Raw genomic sequence first — 12,720 nt, forward strand, 5'->3', positions numbered from 1 at the left:
CATATACATACATGAATTTACTATTGCGGTTACTCTTGTACCAAATTGCAATGTAACGATGTTTGAATATGTGAAGTTAGATGTAAAATATCGTAACAATCTCATAGCCAGAATGAATAGATGAAAATAAAATGTAAAGATATTTCCTTAACTAAAGCCTTCATTACATATTTCCTCAATCTTGTCGAACATATTAGATCTTAAAACCACATGTGCTTTAAATAAAAGGAAACAAATTTTAGAAACTTAAACATGGCAAAACACGATTCAAGACCAACCGCAAAAACAAATATCAAAAATTCCTTCCAAAAAATCTAAAATATCTTTGAGGACTGAAAATAGTTTTACACCTAAGGAGAAAACACAAGAGATATTTCCTACTTTCAAATTTTTTCGATGATGACAATATATCTGCGCCATCCTCCGCTGGGAATTTACAAAACTTCTTCTCTTTTGAGATTTAAGGTTTTTGTTTTCTTTCTTTCATGTGCGAGCTTTACTTTTGGTTTTCCTTTAAGAAAGTATTTGAGAGGAATTTCATATATATTTAAAATGAATGGGAAGATTGTGTGTGCTGGAGTTTCGTTTTAATATATTTTTCATTAAATCCATGATTTCTCTGTGTCTGTGAATTTTTAAAGTATGCATAGGAGTAAGGATTTTGTAATTTACTATGTAACATGTTGCTTTCTGCATGTACGTATTAAATTCTTGGTACATCCAGTCGTCAGCTCTTCCTATCCAAAAAAAAACATTTCAGAAAGAAATATGATTTTAAAACAAACCTCTCAACATGAAAAACATTTCCGCGAAAAAAAAATGCATGTTCTTGTTTTTCTTTCAGTAAAATAATAAAACACATGAGCAACTGCATTTTTTATGCGACGAATGAATTTAGTTGTTAAACAAGTGTGTAACGCTGAAAAACAGAATATGTATGAACAAATTAATTGGGGAGGTTAAACCTCGTTTATACGGTCCCCGTTTAACTGGACGCTGATTACTTCGGAATAAATATGTATAATTAAAGTTTAGAAAATATTTCTGTACCATCAAAAATTAGTAATTTCAAAAGGTAATGAACACAATATTTGCTAAAGAAATTAAAAATAAGTTTGTGATTTCTTACAAATTATAATTGTGTTCATTTTTCATTTGAATAACAATTTTTAATTAAATTAATAAGGAGTTACGTGCAGGCGAAATGTCCGTTTTCTGTGGAAAGGCCCATCGCTAAGTTAACACCAAAATCTAGTATTCTTCTTTTATTATCCTGAGTTTAAGAAGAGGTGAACGAAGTTTTGACTGAAATTGCACTTTGTGCACATGAAAACCAAATCAGAATTTCTGTTATTATTTTTTCGAGTTTAAACAAAATTTTCACAAAGATATCTTACTTTTCTTTTGTCTTTTTTGTGGGAAGGGGGGGGGAGGGAATCTATCACACGTTTTTAGTTTTTTTTTTTTTTACGTTTAAAGGTTTTTTTTTTAACAAAATTGAATCTATTCAGTTTTTTTTTTTTTTTTTTTTGGCGTTATTTAAGAGGAAAGAGAGTTTTTTTTTTTTTGAAGCAACAGTTTTAACAGTAATTTTAATGTTATTTAATGGTTTACACTTTTGGCTATTCGCGCTCCTTTTTTCGTTTAGACATTACGGTCATATCAAAGTAAACACAGTAGTCATTAGGGCCGTGATGATGTGCGTTTCACGGTATTTTTGTTTTTTTTTTCTCTGCTCTTTCTCCCCCCCCCCATTTTAAAAGAAAAATTTTTAGACTTTTTTCTTGGCAAAATCTCACTTTAAAGTTCAGATTAAAAAATGTTTTATACACAAACAAACGAACATTCATAAGATAAAATATTGCCAGTATAAACATTTCCAATTTAAAACATAATTCTTAATTAGAATAATCAAAGTTAAAAGTTGACATTGATTCCTCCATTTATTAAAAAAGATATAGCCTTGAATTTTATGTATGGACCACATTTTCCCGATCATTACGTAACCCACCTGACCCTACCAAGCTTTTGTTTTATTTTATTTTTTATGGATTCCTAAAATATGATGTTTAGTATTAGTAATTTTTATACGTCTTTCAAATTGCACTTCAAAATTATAGTCAAATGTCTAATTACAACTTTTCAAAATTTATTGTTTTTACAAGAAAATATTATCAAATAAAGACGAAATAAATCTACCTGAACATTTCTACTTGAGAATTAATATTTATGGAGTATCAATTGCAATGTATAACATTGAGTTACGCATAAATTGTAAAATCATCAAGAAATGCACTTCGCTGTACAAAACCAAATTTAGCTTTAGTAGTCGAAATTTATCTCAAGCGCTTAGATTTTTGAAATCTTCCGCATTCAGTACGAACCTTTTGCGTCAACTTTAAAAGAATCTTTTAACGCTGGAATATTTTACCTGTTAAAGACACATTTTCTCCCTTTTGAAGAAACACTTGTGCAATAAAAGGTAACAGGGGAATAAAACTGGAATAAATCTTTTAACTGTAGCCGCAACTGATCCCTTTTCTCCTTGATATAGTCATACATTATGGGAAATGACCTCAAGTTTCAAGCTGTAGAGGACATTTATTCTCCCAAAACGTCACTGTGACGCCATCTTGAAAACGTGTTCCGAAATTTCAGAAGTTTTGAGGGTGCACTCCTGTTTCTTCTACATTACTGAGCGAAAGAACGAGGCATTTGTTGAATTCCTATTTCTTCGCAGTTGCTCTACCACCCGACTTTTTTTTTTTACTCATTTTTGTTATTCGAGAAGTTTTTGAGTTTTCTTTTTCTCTTTAGCAAGAAATTTTATTCCTTTCCTGAAAATCCTTAAAAATAATGTATTGCTGTACTGAATACATATTCGCTGTTACAAAAAAAAAAAAAAAAAAAAAAAAAAAAAACAAATTTTCAGTAAAATATGATTTACTGTTTCGAGTTTCTAAATTACGATGGGAGGCTGGAGTCTGCTATGGATCAAGTGTATTCTTGTCTAAAGCATATCAGGCTGACAGGAAAATAATCTTATTACTAAGCACTTTTTATTTTCTCAATGTAAAGTCAATAAATCCCGTTGTTACCGATAATAATAATAATTATAATAATAGCAATAATAAAAGTAATAATAATGGTGGTAATAACAATAATAGTAACAACAATAATAAGTATAATAACAAAAAAAAAAGACAATCAAAGCAGAAACTAAACCATAAGTAAATTCCAATCTTTAATTTTGAGAAAGTCAAGACGAATTTTAAATGAGCAAAGAGTTTATGAAACACATTTTGTGCATAATTTTGAAGTTGCTATTTTGTTTATTTCTCATATATTTTGATTCAACTCAAGTATCTTACAAATTCCTTGCTTCAAAATGGAATCGTCGTAGTCAAGGTTCCAAAAAATTAAGTTTGACGTGAGTTGAAACATGAGTATTCCTTGAGCTACAGAAAACTAAATCAAATTTGACTCTAACGCTGTTCTGCTGTTTTTACTAGCAGAACTGTTACCACGTGATTCCAGAGTCTTGAATAGAAAATCATATAATACACAATGAAATGAAAATTATAAAAAATTACACTTTTAACTGTTTCAAGGACTTTTTTGGTTATTTTTGCTGCCATAATGTCAGATGATTCCCAGTTTGCATTGCTGTCAAAATCAACAAAAAAATAGTAAGTATAAAGTCAATATTGTTAACGAAGTTAACTATCTGTTTTCAAGACTGAATTTTAACAAAGTATTGATTTGTGAATGTGAAACGTTTCAAAAACATCAAGATTTTTGAAAATTTCTTTCATTCATGTCCCGTTATCACTTAAAAACGTTTTTTCCTATTTCTTTCTTCACTATACGAGTATAACTGTTCAGAACTGTTTTTAAACTCAAGTATACAAAGTAGCAATATTCAAAGCAGATTAGCGGTAACCTTTTTTTTTTCTTTGACATTTGACAAAAGCACCTAAAAATATCTTATATAACTATACCAATATAACTATAAGCTTTTCCTTACTTATATGCAATGTTTATATGACAACAACAGTTAAAAACGTTTCCTTCTTTTTAGTAAGCATAAGTAACAGGTAAATAAGTTTTAAATTTCAAAAAGTATCATTACGTATAAATTTCAAAGTAAGAAACTTTAAAATAGGGCTTTAAAGGGGTTTATTAAATCTCAAGACTATTTATGTAACCCTTGTTCACACTTTAAAGAATAAAATAAAAAATGAGCAATATGATTTCCTGAATACAACACACAGAAAATGAAGTTGACTTTAATTCTAAAAAGTAGACAATAAAATATAAATTAAAAATTAAAAGAAGGAGAAATATAAGCGATATCGAAAAAGCTATTCGTTATATATATTTTTTTTAATTTAAATTTCTTTGGCTACCTAAGAATCAACTTACATATTAAGATATTAAAATTAACTGAAATTTTTGAATTTTTTAATCAGGAAACTATACATTATTTCATGCCTTTTAGTGCGAACCAAGCTAATAGAAACAATCTCTAAATTTAAAAAAAAATGCATTTTTTATTGTTTCTTCTAGAAAGAGTAGGCAAAATCACTCAACAAAGCTTATCTTTCTATTATATGAACGTAACCCCGTGATTCCAATTACATTTTAAATTACAGCGAAATTAATTTAAGATTTTCTTAGGCATATCAGTTTGTATATGGGTCATTCTCCAGAAAACGTAACTTTTGAACGTAATTTTTTTTCAATTTCGAAACATTTTTTTTTCATTCTTAAATTGAAGTATTACCTACTAGAAGAAATCATAAACAATGCCCAGCTAAGTTCCAATTATTTTACTCATAAATTTAAAAAAAAATAAATAAATTATTCACGGAAATAATAAAAAAAGAAAAACACTTCTAATTTTTAAAAATCGAGATCAATTTAATATCAAATGCGTATTTTTTTAATTGTGCAAACAATGAGCTATTTTAATTATTAGTGGGAATATAATATTAAGCTCTCCTAATTAAAGTACGGCTTAATTAGCAGTTATCCTTTTAGTTCAAATGTGTGTTGAAAAATAGTATTTAGTAAATTTGAGAATATATTAGCAATTTATAATTTTGGTAGAATGCCTAAAATTAATATATTTCCCCTCCACCAATTATTTTCACCTCAGAAATATTGACATTTATAAGGTCTGTCACGGAGGTGAGGAATTTTCCATTAATATAGGCCTAATAGATACGTTTTTCAGGAAAATAGTTTGTTTCTTCGTTGCTACAATCTGCACATGTTAAGCATATGAAAACATGTTCACTTCATTTTGCACATTAATTTACATCTCTGAAATTCAAGTTCACGGAAGAGCGAAGTCACAATGACCACACTAAGTTTTTAAAGTAAAATCCATCTTCTTGTTTTTCGACAAAAATATCACAACTTTTTTTATGACTGAAAATAAACAAGGGGGCTCCCTTGTATCATGGAAAATAAAATTTGTTGTCATTGCTGCCACAAGTTAATGAGGGATGGCATTTTGTGTTTAGGTAACGGAGGTGAGAATTGATTGTGTGACATGACTCCTTATCCTACTAAAACAAATTAAAACACAATACTAAAAAATTAAGTATGCTTAAACAATTAGTATTTGAGACACTTGTGAAAGGAATAATAAATAAATAAGTATACACTTTGAATTAAACAAGTTATTAAGCAACATAAACAGCCACACAAGGTGTTTGACATGCCACAGAGGTGAGAATTTACATGTTGTGAACCAAAAATATACTAAATAAAAAAATATTATTAAAAATTCTTGACAGGTTTAAATAGATATATTTTTGATAAAATTAAAAAGCATTGTTAAATGAATTGTTCGTTAAAGTGTTCTCTGCAAAAGGCGTGTGACAGAAAAGTTACACTTTTTGAAGAATGACCCATATATAATGCTTAATTAATACTTAGGAATTTAAAATGCTCAAATTATTGTATTGAACAGTATGACTTGCAACAATCAACCCAAATTCCTTTTCGATCAAGTTTACTTCTACTCGTTAGGCAGTAGTGAGAACTTTTTTTTTATTATTACCTATAGCGCGGAAACGTTGCGATTGGTAAAGACCTAAAAACCAAAAATCGGACAATATCTTCCTGATCGCGCAATGAGCCAGAAAACTCGGTAAAATGGAGAATTTCGCTACTTTTTATTTTTTAAAAACTATGCTTCAATGTTTCTTTCATTGCTGTAGGATAAAACGTTGTAACGAATACCAATATGTAGAAAGAGTTATTGATTTTCTGCTTATACATAACTCATAAAAATAAAAAAATATACATATATATATATATATATATATATATATATATATATTTATATATATATATATATATATATATATATATATATATATATATATATATATTTACTTTTTCCGTAAATTTAGAACACATTTTAGGAATTATTAAAAATCGTTAAAATGTCCGCACTTCTGGAGAAAACTTGTTTCTAAACAATTAATAATTCACATCGCATTTGACAGGCTAAAAAGATTGCTGAAAACAAAAAAAGAAAAAGCTGTTTCTTTCAAAATTTGCGAAAACCATTTGATAAAGGCAGCTTGTTTGTACAGAACGGAAGTCTTTAGTAATTTAAGATTTTCTCTCAGTAAGATCCGCAAAGTAAAAGTGTAAAAAATTGAAAGAAGCGGTGAAATTTCTCATTGTCTAAAATTTACCTCCATGTTGTGACGTCAGAAGACATTATCCGATTTCAATAGAATAAAAGGTTGTTTTTTGTAAGTCTGTACCAATCGTCACTATTCCGCGCTATAGCGACTACAAAATTTGAAAATAACACATTGTTCGCTCCACCCAACTACCCGTGCTAAATATAAAGTATTGCACAAAAAGGGAAGCGTTTATTGTATTTCGGATGAAACGGACTTCCGGCACAATAGAGGATATAAGTTCAATAGGTGAACTGACCAGTTTGAAGATACAGTTAATTGAGCTTAAATGCTAAAACTTAATTCCAGCGTTTAGACCAGGTCTCGAAAAATTTACTATTTTCCTGTGCTGTATTCGTCTCAAATTTAATGTTTTATAGTCTATTTTATTGCAGAAATAAAGGATGAAAAGCAGTTCTAGAAAAATGATCGTACTTTACCCTAACGTCATTTCCGAAATAGCTCTTTTTTCCTTTTTTTTTTTTTGAGAATTTTCGGTTCGTTACATGCTATTGCACGCTTTTCCTGTTGTCAACATAAGAGAAGAAAAGAAAAAGAATGAAAGAAATGAAAAATATAGTTAAGAATGTTCAATTACTATAAACTAGAACCTGAGGGATAATTTACCTATGTACTTTTTTGAGCAATCACGATTGCTTATTGCTTTCACTTGACTGTTTTGGGCGTGCTATCATTTTATTTTCCCACCGCCACCCTCCGCACCATCACCGGCTCCTCACGATGCCGCTCCTATAGCGGAAGCCGTCTCCAGGTTGCATCAATGTCCTACACACACGCGCATACATACACAACTACACGCACACATACACCTACATACACATACACAAACACATACACATACGCATACATACAAACCCCTGCACATACACACACAAAAATATACACACACATACACACAACTACCCACACATTCAGGCCTGCACACAGACACAAACACATATGCCTACACACATACACAAACACACATGTCTACACACACATACCCCCTACACACAAACACACACGCCTACATACACACACTCATGATTGCGAAAAACGTAATTTGAATTCAAGACGTAAAAATTCAAATTATTATTTTTTTTTTTTTTTTTGAATAAAGTTGAAACCAAATTAAACAAAATACTCGTAAATAGCATTTTGCTCATTAGAATGTGAAAAATATTGGAACGACATTAACAAAACCCCTTTAATTTTTTATTACTTTATTCACTAATCTGTAATACTCCTATATACAGGCTGCAAATAAAGTCTCGCACAGATAAAGGAAATTTACGATTTATACTTTTTTTTTTTTTTTTTTTGAATTCCTAATCTTAAAAACTTTTTCCACAATATTGATAATCTTGTACGTGTGAAGAGTTACCACAGGTTACTTAAATGCGGCATTTTTCTATCGTATTACCCAGCATTATCCGGCATGCTGTAAAAAAGCGAGGTTGACCATCATGCCGGGGAAATTGAATTTTCCGGAATGCCGGATAATTCGAGAGTTATTTTGCAACAAAACAAATTCCCCATTGAGTTCCAATCAGAAAGCAAACCACTGTAATGAAAATAAATAAATAAATAAATCCAGAAAGTGGACTTCTTTCAAGAAAATGGTGCATTGCATATAATATGTGTTTGTTTTTTATGGTAGGTCATTATTAACGGATTTAATTATATGCCAATAAAGTAATCAATTTAGAAATAATCATTGTTACTGCGATTTGTTCATTTTTTTAATAAATTATTTTTGGTTCCTTTTAGAGAGGTAAGCTTAATTTTTATTTATTGAATATCTATGGTGAATTCTTTAGCACTGGCTTAGGGGAGGTAACTTACTGCTTAAATGTTTGTTTGGTTTTAATTTTTTTTTAATTATTTGTTATTAAACAATATTTTTCTTGTTAAAATAACAACTGACATTGTTAGTAAATATTTTTAGAAACTGAAACTGATTATTAATACTAATAAGATATGTATAGAACTTATATTCATTTTTAAGCTGAATTTTTTATACAGTACCTATTTTTTTATACAGTACCTATTTTTTTTCCTAACCTCGATTTTTCCGGCATGCCGGAAAGGACCTGGCAAGTAATATTGAAAATCTGGTGGCCCCTGAATTTTGCGGCATGCCGGATAATGCGGGGTAATACGGTACTTATTTTGGATTTAGACGACTTAGAAGATCTTTTCAAACAAAAATAGGATTGAAAAAACAAGCTAGTTTTAACCGCTACATTTTTGACGACTTTTTTTTTTTTTTTTAATTTTCTTATTGCGGTCTAGATTTGACCCCGGGCGCTTCTCGTTACCATTAGGATGCGATATCTGACCGCGCCACCGAGTCTTTGCTTTCGGGAGCTATTCAATGGACTAATGAATAATATTTAATTCAATGAACTAAAGAAAAGCAGGAAAAAACTATTTATGTATGTTTTTATGATTATAGTGAAATATCAAGGGAGTCATAAGGCAATGCGAAGAAAAAGAAAAAAACATTAAATTACGACTCTAATATTTAAAAAATAAAAAATAATAAAAAAACGGGGACGTCCTCTTTACCATTGGTACGCGCCACCGTGTCTTCGTATTCGGGCGCTGTCCAATGGACTAATGAATGATATTTAACGCAAAGCAGGAAAAAAAACGCATTTCTTTTTTTGAGCAATCACGATTGCTTATTGTTCTCACTTGACTGTTTTGATGTGCTATCATTTTAGTTTCCCACCAGCATCCTCTGCCAGCACCACCGTCGACCGCCCGGCCGCCTCACGATGCTCCTCCTCTAGCGAAGACCGTCTCCAGGTTGCGCCATATCCTACACTTACTCGCATACATACGCACGTACAGAAACACATACATACATACGCCAACACACATACACATACATACATACATACGCCAACACACATACACATACATACATACATACGCCAACACACATACACATACATACATACATACGCCAACACACATACACATACACACACTCAAACACATAAACACACGCATAAATACAGACATCTACACATACACACACTCATGCCCGCGCACAGACACAAACACATATGTCTACACACACATACACATTCCCCCCCCCACACACACAAACACTCATGCACACAACTACCCACACACTCATACCTGCACGCAGACACAAACACACATGCCTAAAAATACACATACCACCTACACACAAACACACATACCCCACACACATACATAAACACACACACACACACACACACACACGCGCGCGCGCACACACACTCGTGATTACGAAAAACATAATTTGAATTCAATATGTTAAAATTAAAATTATTTTTTGAATTTTAACATATTGAAAACACAAACACTCATGCACACAACTACCCACACACTCATACCTGCACGCAGACACAAACACACATGCCTACACATACACATACCACCTACACACAAACACACATACCCCACACACATACATAAACACACACACACACACACGCGCACACACACTCGTGATTACGAAAAACATAATTTGAATTCAATATGTTAAAATTCAATTTTTTTTTTTTTTTCAGGATTATAGTGAAGTATCAAGGGAGTCATAAGGCAATGCAAAAAAAAAAGCTAAAACATTAAACTACGATTCTTCTACTTCAAAAAAAAAAAAAAAAAAAAAAATTTAATTTCTTGATTGCGGTCCCAATTAAAACCCATGGACCTTCTCGTAAATATTGGGACGCACTATTTGACCGCGACACTGTGTTTTCGTTTTCGGGCGTTATTCAATGTAATAATGAATGATATTAAAGTCAATGAATTAATGAAAAAGCAGGAAAAAACGATTCATTTATTTTTTAAGATTATAGTGAAGCATTAAGGAAGTCATAAATCAATGGGAAGTAAAGCAAAAGCATTAATTTACGATTCTAACAGTTGAAAAAATTAATAAAAGATTTTAATTTCCCGATTGTGTGGTCCAGATTCGAACCCGAGGCCTTCTCGTTATTATTGGGACGCGCTATCCGCCCGTGCCACCGTGTCTTCGTCCTGTGTTTTGGTCGCACAAGTGTCAAATTTTTCCGTGTCAGTAACAGTTTTCAATGGAAGTTATTTGTCTAAAATGTTAGTTAGGGGTCTTAGAGCCTGCATAAAAAGTTCAATTTTGTATTTTTTGACTCATTTTCATTTTTGCTTTGAACTTTGAATATTTTAACTCTGCATCTGATTTTGAACATTTTGGAAATTGAAAATACACATCTAAAACTAATGGTTGCGAAAATAAAGGTAACCCTATATATGTGACGGGAAGAAAAGCTTTATAAATGTATATGAAATCCAAATGTCATAACCATATATTTTGCTCAAAAGACGAAATTTGTGCTTTACACTGCAAAATGTTGTTCCCAACGAGAATAATTTAACTTTGAAACTTTTAAAAATGTACTTGTTTGAAAAAGCGATAATACTTTCCGCCCCCCCCCTCCCTAATATTTTGCCTGGCATACTGAGTATACTGCTTTACATTAACCTCTTCCTTCCTACAGATTTAAACCGCGACTTATACAACTGCGTTATATTTTTTCTCCTTCGAAAATTTCTCCCCTTTCACTCTCATACGTTAGAAGAAATTCGCTGCATTAGATTTACGCAGTCGAAAGGAAATGCAAATGCGATCTTCGATTATGTGATTATCCACCCAAAGACCACTAATTCGCGCATCTAAATTACAAAATTTGATCGAGAAAATTTAAATGCTAAAAAGGAGATTATATCTTCAGAAAGAGGAAATGAGGGAGTTGATAACTGGAACGGTCTCTACCGGGGTTTAAAAGATATTGAATATGGTAATGCACTTTTAATTACAGCTTACCAGCAACGTGCAGTTAATCCCCTGAAAAATTGAATCCTCAAAAAAGTTCATTTCGGTTAAATTAATAATTAGCAAAATAATTTAAACGAAGAAAAATACTGTAAAACTGCTAAATGGAAAATTATTCGGAGTAGATATTCTTTTATTTTTTAAACAACTTTATAACGGATTAAGGTAATGTTTGAAAACTTCTACATCTTTTGTTCGATGAAATCGAAAATAATGGTATTTCAGTAGATCAGTAGATACGTTGAACCAATGAAGCTCAAATTATTATGTGAACTTTGCTTTGCAGTTTTGATCGCAGTGCAATGACCCTTGAGTATTACTATTCATGAAGGACACCAGTGGACTATTTTCAAACCAGTAAAAAATTCGTTTCTACAAAAAAAAAGAGAGAGACCTATAATAATGGGGTTGTTTTCTTCAGTCAAAAGTAGTACTTTTAGTCAATGAAATTGATAGAATAAGCAAAAAATTAACATGGACCCAGAAAATTCTTTCATTTTTCCAGCAGTCATTTTCAATTAATTTTTTAAACTGTCCGATTTTTCAAACAATGCGTGGTCTTGATGACGTCACAAATGATGCTTTTTGGCCCATCTTTGTACCGCGGTTCTACGTCATGATAATCAAGAAGCGAATTAAAATTGCGCTCTATGCTTGCTATCAACCATATCGTTGCCAATACAGTGAGTAAAGATGCGAATTAAATATTTTGCTCTCTGAATGACAACACAGAATGGCATTTCATCATTTGTGATGTCATCCGCAAGAAATTTAAACAATGAAAGCTCACCGATTTAAGTACCTTTTTAAAAATATCAAACTTAAACAAATTATTTAAAAAAATAGTTAGATCCTAAGTTTTTAAGCATGTTCTTTCAGAAAAAATACTTTTAAATTTTTGGAAACGACCCCATTGGGAGACAGTATTTTACTTAAGCTGAATGAGGTCGCAACTAGTGAGTCTATGATATTAATTGATTTTTGTTTCAAGTATTCATATTAATCTAGTTGTATTAAAATCTTCCTTCTGTTGCAAAACTATATCTATTTGAATAAAAACACATAATATTTATGTAGCTTATTTGAAGTAAAAACAAAACTGCGATTCACATAGATTTAACTTTTTAGACGCGG

This window comes from Uloborus diversus, chromosome 2, assembly GCF_026930045.1.
Source record: "Uloborus diversus isolate 005 chromosome 2, Udiv.v.3.1, whole genome shotgun sequence".
In the NCBI taxonomy this organism is placed as follows: Eukaryota; Metazoa; Arthropoda; class Arachnida; order Araneae; family Uloboridae; genus Uloborus; species Uloborus diversus.